General features: G+C 41.3%; 1 protein-coding gene across 8 annotated transcripts in view; it reads right to left on the bottom strand.

Moving 5' to 3' along the window:
- Positions 1–10,431, bottom strand: part of Bcl2l13 (BCL2 like 13) — an 82,161-nt gene that overhangs the window by 4,315 nt on the left and 67,415 nt on the right. The gene's annotated exons all lie outside the window — the stretch shown is intronic.

Raw genomic sequence — 10,431 nt, forward strand, 5'->3', positions numbered from 1 at the left:
AAAAAAAAAAAAAAAAAAAAAAAAAAAAAAAGTGAAAACAGATGTCATCCTGTAAAAAAAAAAAATCGTCCTAAACACAAGTTCCAGGAATAAATACATTGCTTAGGCCTACAGTTTCTTATTTGAATGTATTTATCTGTAGATCAATGCAGAGGAAGAATTCTGACAGTTGTTTTGACCAGTTTCCTTGAAACTAAAATACCAAAAGTTAATTTCCAGTAAATGTAATATATATCCAATGCAAAAATTAGAAACAGCAGAGAAAACAAAGGTCAACCTTTACTCAGGGGATTAATCACTTACTGGGGCATGAAAATAACGCCATACCACATTACATGTACTAAGTAAGAGTGCAGATGAAGATGAGAAGAGAAGGCAGGGTAACAGAAAGCATTATTACACTGAAGCAACATTATACCGAATTTCTGAAGACTGACAGCTACAGTCCAGACACAATGCTGACAGAAGCATGGAGCTATAAAAAAGGGGCAAGAGCAAGTAGTCCAATTTATGTTGTTGTTGTTGTTGTTGTTTTTTTTTTGTACCAGGGATCAAACTTGGGTCCTTGGGCTTGTGACATATGCGGCAGAACCACTGAACTAAATCCCTGCCCCCAAAACTTTACAGGAACACAAAGAACTATAGAGGAATGTGAATGACAAAGCTCAGAAACAGTAGGCAATGGTTCCCCGAAGTCTTTGAAGTACAAAATTATAATCAGAGCTTTTCTTGGTATCTTCCCAAAAGAATTAAAAACATACCACAGTGTGGGCCAGGCATTCAGCTCAGTGGTGTTGCCGCCTACCTCATAAGCGCAAGGTCCTGAGTTCAATCCCCAGCACAAACAAAAAAAAGAGACCATAGTGATATATGCACACCCATGTTTACAGAAGTACAGTTTGTAATAGCTAAATCTTAGAAAATGCTCATTAACTCACGAGTGGGTAAAGAAGGCATGGTTTCTTAATACAGTGGCGTACTACTGTGCCATAAAGGATGACCTTCAGACATTTACAGCTAAATGGATGGACTTTGAGACCACATTCCTAAGTGAAATAAATCAGACACACATGTTTAAATACCACATGGTTTCTCTGGTGTGAGAAACTGAATGTGGAAATAAGGACTGAGACTGAGATGTATATTGGATGTTGGGAAATGGGAAGGAAGTGTGAAAGTGGGAAGGAAACAAGGAAGGAGGGAGGGTGAAGGAAAGATGCAAAAAGAAAAGTGAGAATAGAAGGAAAAAATGGAAACAAAGCTTTTCTACATAGGGAGGGGAGGGGACTTGGGGTGATGGGACAAAGTACAATGAAATTTATTTTAAAAATAAATAAATAATAAAAATAATTCTGGGAGGGCCAGAGGTTCTGCTCAGTGGTACCACACCTGCTTATCATTTTTGTATGCTGCCCTGGGTTGGATCCCCAGCACTTCGAAAACAGAAACGGACTGGGGATGTAGCTCAGTGGAAGAGCACTTGTCTAGCATGACTGAGGCTCTTGCTTGGATCCCCAGTACTGAAAACAAGCAAGTGAACACCAAGACTCCTGTAGACACAGGGGTGCACATCTGTTGCTCAGCTCCTTAGGATACTGAGGGAGGAGGACCAAATGAGCCTAAGAATTTGAGGCCAGTTTAGGCAATATGGCAATATTACATCTCAAAACAAAAATGAAACAAAACAACAACAAAAATCACTCTGATATTATTGCCAGAATGGAGATACACTAGAAATGCAAGAAATCTTGCTTCTTCCTTAACAAAAGTAATAAAGCCCAGTAGTGTAGTCTTCCTTTCTGTGTTTAACACTTATAGCACTGGGGCTATAAGGAAAAATGAGACTTATTTTTGGTTTTTACAAAATTTACTATTCAACTAAGAAGACTAACATGTGAATTACTGATTTCAATATAATACAGTAAGCTCTAAGTCATGTGAACCCAGAGGTTAAGGCACGGTAAGAAAGGCAGAAGAGCCGGGCGTGGTGGCGCACACCTGTAATTCCAGCACTTGAGAGGCTGAGGCAGGAGGATCTCTCTGAGTTCGAGACCAGCCTGGGCTACATAGTGAGTTCCAGGTCAATCTCAACTACATAGTGACAGTCTGTAAAAAAAAAAAAAAAAAAAAAAGAGAGAGAGAGATTCAATAGATTAGAATGCTATGGAGATCAAGACCAAGTTTTATAAGTTGCAGAATAATTTTCTTGTTTGATCAAGACTGATAAACTGTGTATATAAAGGATCTGATGTAGTTCAAGAGAACCTCTATCAGACCCACAAAAAAGGCAAGCAAAAAAAAAAAGTCGTGTGTGTGTGTGTGTGTGTGTGTGTGTGTGTGTGTGTGTGTATTAAAAGAGCTGGGCATGGTGGTGCAAGCCTGTAATCCCAGCACTTGGGAGGGAGGCTGAGGCAGAAGGATCTCTAGGAGTTGGAGGCCATCCTGGGCTACATAGTAAGCTCAAGGCCAACCTGAACTACACAGTGAGCTCCTGTCTCAAAAAATACAGCCAGGGATTTAGCTCAGTGGCACCAAGCCTGCCTGGCAAGAGCAAGGTCCTGAGTTGGATACCTGGGTCCCACAAAAATAAATAAATTAATTAATTAATTTAATTAAATAAAGGCAAGGGCAGGTAGCACTCATACCCTTAATCCTAGCACCCTCAGGCATAGCATTGCATTATAAATAAATTACAGCATTACACACTCTCAATCCAGCCACCTCCCCCACCTACGACCACATGAGGCTTTGGGGGAACATCTAGACACAAGCTATAAGATTTTACCCCTGGCCCCAAACACTCATGTACATCCCTTTGTGCAAAAGGCATTTAGTCCACTTCCAAGAGTAACCAAAGTCCTAACAGTTTCAGCACTGCTGTTAAATCCAGTTCCAAAGACTCCTTTGAGATTTAAGGCAAACTCTTAGCTGCAACACCCTCTACAAATGAAAGAAAATTAAACGCTTCCAACATTCAATGGCATAAGATAGACATTTCCACTCCAAAAGTTAAACAGGGAGATACCAAGGAATGAGACCAAAGCAAGTCCAAAATCTAGCAGGGCAAACATTAAATCCCACGATTTCACTTCCAGCATCCCCAGCAATCTGTGGCAAATTATGAACTTCAGAGGGCTTGGGCGGCCTTGCCCCTATGGCACTTTTGGTGGTTGTAGCTCCTCCTCTGGCTTCTTTCTGGGTTTGGCTTTGTTCCTTCCTTACAGTTTTCCTTAGGTGACCCATGCTCCTGGCTTTTCCAAACTTCTGGGGTCTCCACTGCACCTCTGGCTTCACTAACAGCTTCAGAGATGCCCTCTCAGGGGCGCACTGCCTAGATTCCCATTCCTTCTCCTGAAATGTGGAAGCCTTCCTGACCCCACAGCTCCTCCATTCTGCCTGCACCTAACACCAGTCATGTGGATGACCACAACGGCTACTGGAGCAGTAGTAGCCAGTCTTCCCTCTCCTGGCTGTAGGGGTCAGTGAGTACTCTGAATCCAATTCTGAGGAGCAAACTCTAGGCTGTGGCCATTCTGGAACATGGTGCTCTGGGGCTCTCTTTCACGTATTTCACTTTTACTTTTTTTTTTTTTGGTACTGGGGATTGAACTCGGGCCCTTGTTTTTTGCCAGGCAGGTGGGAGACCCACTGAGCCAAATCCTCGGCCCACTTTTACAACTTTGAGGCACACAGGATGGAGTCCGGCTGCTTCTAGTGATGCCCTCAGGCCATCTTTTCTATTTTCCTGTTCCTTCTCAGCAATCAAAATTTCCTCTACTCTGTCTTTGGAGTCCACAGCTTTACTGCTTTACTGGATCTTCCTTTATGCCAAATGCAAAACATTTTAAATCATTCTGCTGGACTCTTTGCTCTTGATTCTCAACATAGACCTGGCTAAACGCCCCCAACAGTAGCCATGCCGTGGCCTCAACATTAGCCTGCCTTGAAATTTCTTCTGAGATTAATTAGTTCGCCACCCCCCTTAATCTCATTCTCAAGCAAAGTCTCTGGACATGAAAAATGCAGACAAGCTTTCTGCCAAGCCATAACACACACTGTCTGGAGTCTGATGGCCACTGCAGTCCTTCCCAGCAGAAACCTCTTGAACCTGATCTTTACTGGCTTTCTGGTCTTCTGAGCTCTGACCAGAATCTCCTGGACAGTACAGTCTAACAGGTCCCAGTTCTACTTCTCCAGACAGCATCTCCAAACCTTTCCTAACTCTTCCCCTTCCCACAAGCCGGTTCCAAAGGCTCTTGAGCCACACGGCCAGGTAATGTCACAGCAATGACCCCACTTTTCTGGTATTAAATTTCTGTTACTTTTCTTTTGTTACTGAGACAAATTACCTGACACCCAAAGTTAAACTTACAGCTTGTCAAGGTTTCAGTCCATAATCAGCTGGCTCCAAAGCTGGCAGAAGGACAACAGTTCATGGCAGACACACAATAGCAAAGCAATAAGAGAATTTAACAGTGTCTTTCTGTCCCTTTTGTCTTATGCAGACTACTTAGGGCTGGTAGCACTCACACCCTTAACCCTAGTGCCTTTGGGCACAGCACTGTACTGTTAATCAATTCCAGCATCACACACTCTAGATCCAGCCACCTCCCTCACCTATGACCACATGTGGCTTTGGGAGGATATCTAGACACAAGTTATAACAACTATTGTTGGTACTCACTGTCTCCACTGTACTCTGCTCTAAAAGCTGTGGCAAATGCTCTAGGTAACTGTGAGGCTGAGACAGGACAGTTTGAGCCCAAGAGGTCCACACGGACTGGGCAACATAGCAACACCCTGTCTTAAAATATAAAATAAGTAAGTGAAATAGAATAAATTTTTAAAAATCTAAAAAACTGGGCTGCCTCACAAGCACAAGGACCCAAGTTTAATCCTCAGTACCATAAATAAATAAATAAATAAATAAATAAATAAATAAATAAATAAATAAATACTAAATGGACTGAATTTTTTAAAAGGTAAAAACAAATTCAAACAGTGCCAGAGATTTAGCTCAGTGGTACCACTCCTGCCTCGCAAGTACAAGGTCCTGAGTTTGATCCCTGATACCAGAAAAACAACAACAAAAACATAAATTGAAACAATACCCTCCTCGGGAACAGTAATTTTCAAACTTTTCCCTCCCCTTCCATCTCCTCTAAGTAGATATTTTATAAAACTGAAAAGTCAAGTCTCTCTCTTGAAACTACAATAGTATGCAATTATGAAAACTGGATGGTATGGGCCAGGGATTTAGCTCAGTGGTTCCATCACCTGCCTCACAAGCGCAAAGACCCGAGTTCAATCCCTGGTTCAAAAAGGAGGGGGGACTAAAGGAAAACTGGATGGGCTGTGGGCTTTGAAGGGAGAAAGGGAGCCTTGGCCTCCCTGCTCTTGAGGATGACAGCTCAGCCCAGCCTCGCAGAGGTCTCTGAGAGCAGGCTACTGGAAAGGCCGGGAAAAAGAAGCCTTGAGGTGAGAGAGAACAGAGGGAGGGGAGACAGGAAAAGAGGAAAAGGTACACACAGGTTTGGAGGTTTCTCATTCAGTTCAGCTAAGTAACAGAAAAGATCAAGGCCCTGAACAGAAGCTGTGATCAGGTCTCAACCATTTACACTGAGCAAGGACTTTCAGTAGCATGGTTTTTTTGTTTGTTTGTTTTGTAGTACTAGGGACTGAACCCAGGACCTTACACTTGCAAGGCAGGAGGCAGAACCACTGAGGTACATCCCCAGCCCCAGTAGCATGGTTTTTAATATGCAAGGACTTGGAAGTAGTCTTTTATATCTTCAGAAAAATATAAACGGTTCATCTAAACTATATGTCTACTATAAAAGAAGATTTTAAATCTGAAGGAAGCTCATATTGCACATTAATGCTACACAAAAAAATATAGTGTTGGGAGAAACCAGGTATGTTCTAAGTAAATTAAGGAATATGTATTATCTTCATAGACTGAAACGCTGAATGTTGTAAAGATGTCAATGATTCCCAAATTAACATTTTACTTCAACACAATCTCCAATATAAGCCCCACCAGGTTTCTTATGGAAACTGACACCTGATTCTAAAATTCTCACAGCAATAAAAAGGGCCAGGCATAAGCCATTCTTTGAAAAATAAAACTCATGCTATCAGTTATCAAGATTCATTATATAAGGGTACAGTAATTAAGACAGTAGGGTAAGAGCTTAAAGATGGGCAATTAGACCAATTAAAATCTAGCAAATAAGCCAGGCGTGGTAGCACACATTTCTAATCCCAGGACTTGGGAGGCTGAGGCAGGAGGAAGGAGCACATTTGAGGCCAGCCTGAGTTACATAGTGAGCTCAAGGCCAGTCTGAACTACACAGTGAGACCCTGTCCCAAAACAAAACAAACAAATATCCAGGAAATATACACATGGTCACAAGATTTATGGCAAAAATGATTCTGCAGTACAGTGGAAAAATAGACACTACATAAAATATGCACACACATTTATCTGCAAATATTCATATTTACTAAAATGTTTATATAGGCAAAAATCCTAGAAGAATATACTACTGGAGGTTTTTTTTTTTTTTTTGGTATCGGGGATCAAACTCGGGTCCTTGAGCTTGCAAGGCAGGCCACCGAACCACTGAGCTAAATCCCTGGCCCTTGCTGGAGGTATTCTTAAGGGGCAAGATTATAAGAAAAGTGTGTACTGTATAAACTTTTATAGTGATCGTAACTTAGTAAAAAATATATTTCCACTTATTTAAAATAATGTAAATGCAAACAGGGTTCTGGTACCTCCTGGGAACTCAAGATAAGTAGATATTTAACAATCTCAATTCAGGCTGTGAAATTACTTGAATTAGGTAAAGAAAATCTCTTGATCCCAGTAATGAATGTAACCGTACTGTATACCTAGATTGTACCAATAAACTCATTAAAAAGAAAAATCTCTTGAATGTCTGAATTTCACCCATGTACCCCGAAGAACAGGGCATATAGAAATATTGTCACAAACTGGTATTCATTTTTAGGATTGAGATTCACATCGGTAAAATTCATATGACATAAAATTCACTATTTTAGGTGTACAGCTTCTGTGGTTCTTTTTATATTCACAATGTTGTTCAGGGCCGGGGATTTGACTCATTTGGTCCCGCCCCCTGCCTCACAATGTTGTTCAACCACATGCATGTTTATGTTGAATTATAAGGATTTTCTCTATTACCTTGTTTCTGTTTTTGTTTGTTTGTCTGTTTTAGTACCAGGAATCGAACTCAGGACCTTGTGCTTATGAAGCAGGTGCCAGAACCACTGAGCTATATTCCCTGCCCTTCTCTATTATTAAGAATGCTAGGCAGTTAGATACTCAAATAACCAATTATTGGGTGGGAGGTGTACTTGTAATTAGGGAGAGCCTAAAGGAAAGAGGACTAAATAAGTTGTCCTAAAAAGTACTTCTGAGACTGAAACGTCTGTTAATTATTAATTTTTGTGGTGCTAAAGAACAAACTCAGGGCTTCCTGCATATAAGCACACACTCTGCATCCCCAGACCCAATCACTAATTTTCTTTATCTTTTTTTTTTTTTTTTTTTTTTTTGAGACAGGGTCTCGCTATGTATTTCAGGCTGGCCTTGAACTCACAGTGATCATCCTGATCCTCCTGCCTCAGCCTCCCAAGTGCTGAGATTATAGGCCTGCATCCCTACGCGCAGGGTTTTTTTGTTTTTTTGTTTTTTGTAATTTTCTTTAGCTTTAAAAAGATCTCTGCCATTAGTGTTACTCTAGTGGTCCAAGCCCCCCCAGCAGTGAGACACACAAATTATAGCCCTGTGGTGAACGTGTTCAGTACTATACATATCTCAATATATTTATTCCTAAATGTACCTAATATATCTAAACATGTTTCTTCTCCCTCTCTCAACATTTACTGCTGCTACTGTAATGCAAGTTTACTAGTCAGCTTTCCCATCACTGGGACACAATATCCAACACCCACAACTTAAAAGGAGGAGAGGCAGGAGAATCTAAAGTTCGAGCCCAGCCTTGGCAGTGAGACCTTGTCTCACAAAAACAGAAAAAGGGGGCTGAGGATCTAGCTCAGTGGTGCCGCCCCTGCCTCACAAGCGCAAGGTCCTCAGTTCGATTCCCAGTACCCACCCACCCTTCAAAAGAGAAAAAGGACAGAGGTCTGGGGATGTACCTCAGTGTATAGGACTTGAGTTCAACTCCCAGTATGGGGCAGGGTGGGGGGTTAGAGAGAAAAACAGCAGCAGGGGCGGGGGGCAAAAATGAATGAGAATGAACTAGAACAGATCTAACTAAGAATGGTGAGAAGGCTTTGAGGGCAACAGAAGCATCATCAAAAGCACAGTGCTGAAAAATGGCATACAGCACACAGGCTTCTAGCTCTTCAGGGTTCTACAGCATAAAATGGGGAAGGGAAGATGAAGCTGACAAGAAGGAAAGATGAGGCTTGATGCCGATGCATGTAAAGTAAATGTAACTGTCTTTCTAGATATAAAACACTGTCTCACATCATAAAATGTCTTTTCCCCTTTGCTGAGTCTGACAAAGATCTTAGTTCTATTGAGAAATGAATTCAAATCCTTGCCCTCAACTTGGCCTCTCTTACACCATCAATATCTCAGAGCAGAAAAGATAAGTCTAAGGTACCACCTGGCCATTAGACAAAAGCTCAGTTGAATTTTATTAGAGCAGCCCTAATTTAAAATCTGTTCCTAATTATCTGACTCCTTCAATTAAAAAGCAAGAGGGCAATGTGCTGCCTGCCTCGCAAGGGCAAGGTCCCAAGTTCAATCCCCAATACCAAAAAAAAAAAAAAAAAAAAAAACAAGAGGGCAAAGTCATAAAATATTTAGAATAACATTATCCCTTCTTGAGCATACTGATGTTCCCCTAGAAAACCAAATATAGCCCATGCCTGCTCCCGACCCAGCAGCCATCGCTCAAGCGCTGGGAAGGTAGCCGTGCGCGCCCCTGAACCCCCCTAAGCCCACCTCCCGCACTCTCAGACCTCCTGACTGTGCAAGTCTTTGGACCCACTCTGCAAAGACAGAGATGGTCATCAAGGGTATTTTTCTGAGTTCCCACCTTTGAACATCTTTAAAGAAAGGGCGGAGGAAACCTGTAATAGAACGTTGTGGAATTCAACCATTCAGAAGGATGGGGAACTCAATCTGGGCCTTGCAGCCCGAGGTCAGTCAGCGTCATGGGGTTCAGCAATCAGCTAACTGAGATCATGGGTCTTGCATCCTCGCTCTGTCTGAGCCATTAAATGGTTAATATACTATATTGAAAAGTTTGTTCACTGCAGACATGTTCTGAACTGCTTCTTGATTTCAATTTAATAAAAATGATTTAAGAGTGATAGACTAGTGACTACCACAGGTGGTCAGTGTCCAAGTTGTGCTTGATCTTAATGTGTTGCTGATTGTATCAGTTGGGGTAAAGCATTGCCGTTGATGTGATGAGCTGTTTTCTCTGATGTTATGAAGATGAGAATGTCCGTGGGTTGTTAGAGACACAGAAGCTAGGGCGCAACTATATCAGGAAGATTTGGGTGATAATCCAGAGATTAAAACAAGGACAGTCCGACAACAAAAATTAAAATGAGAAAACACTTAAGCAAGACACAAGGACAGACTTCCAGTTCACCAACGGCAAACAGTAGGGCAAATGAGGATGAAAAGGCCGATAGTGAACCACCAGGACACCCTGAACTCAAAGCACAGGAAGTAACAAAACAGATCAATCAGGCTCTAGAAAAATCCAAAACAGAAATAATTTCCCAGATAACTATAGAGATAGTGAACAAAATGGAAGTCGTGATTCGAGACTCTAGAGCAGAAACTGACAAAAAAATAGATGAGCTCAGGACCATGATAGAAGCCATGAAGGCCCAGCATAAGAAAGAAATGGAAAAAATAAACGCCCAACATAGGAAAGAAAGGGAATCCATAAAACAGATTCAAACAGATATCCAGGAGATTAAACACTCCATTGAAAGTGTACGCAACAGAATAAAAGAATGCGAAGATAGGCTCTCAGATATAAAAGATAGGATTACAGTCAATGACCAGGAAAAGAGAGGTCTCTTAAAAACAGGAAGAGATCATGAGAAATCGATCCAACTCCTAGATGATGCAAAGAAGAATAACATAAGACTGATAGGAATCCATGAAGTAGCAGGAGAACATAGAAATGACTTTAAAAAGCTGTTTGCAGAATTAATGACAGAAAACTTCCCAAACACAGGGGAAGAATTGGACATTCAGATAACTGAGGCATATAGGACCCCAACTAGCTACAATAAAAAAAAATCTACACCTAGACATATAATAATCAAGATCCCAGAAACCCAACAGAAGAACAAAATACTACAAGCAGTAAGAGAAAAGAAACAAATCACATACAAAGGAAAGCC

Source organism: Fukomys damarensis, unplaced genomic scaffold (genome assembly GCF_012274545.1).
Source record: "Fukomys damarensis isolate Sample0158 unplaced genomic scaffold, DMR_v1.0_HiC HiC_scaffold_5, whole genome shotgun sequence".
NCBI classification, from domain to species: Eukaryota; Metazoa; Chordata; class Mammalia; order Rodentia; family Bathyergidae; genus Fukomys; species Fukomys damarensis.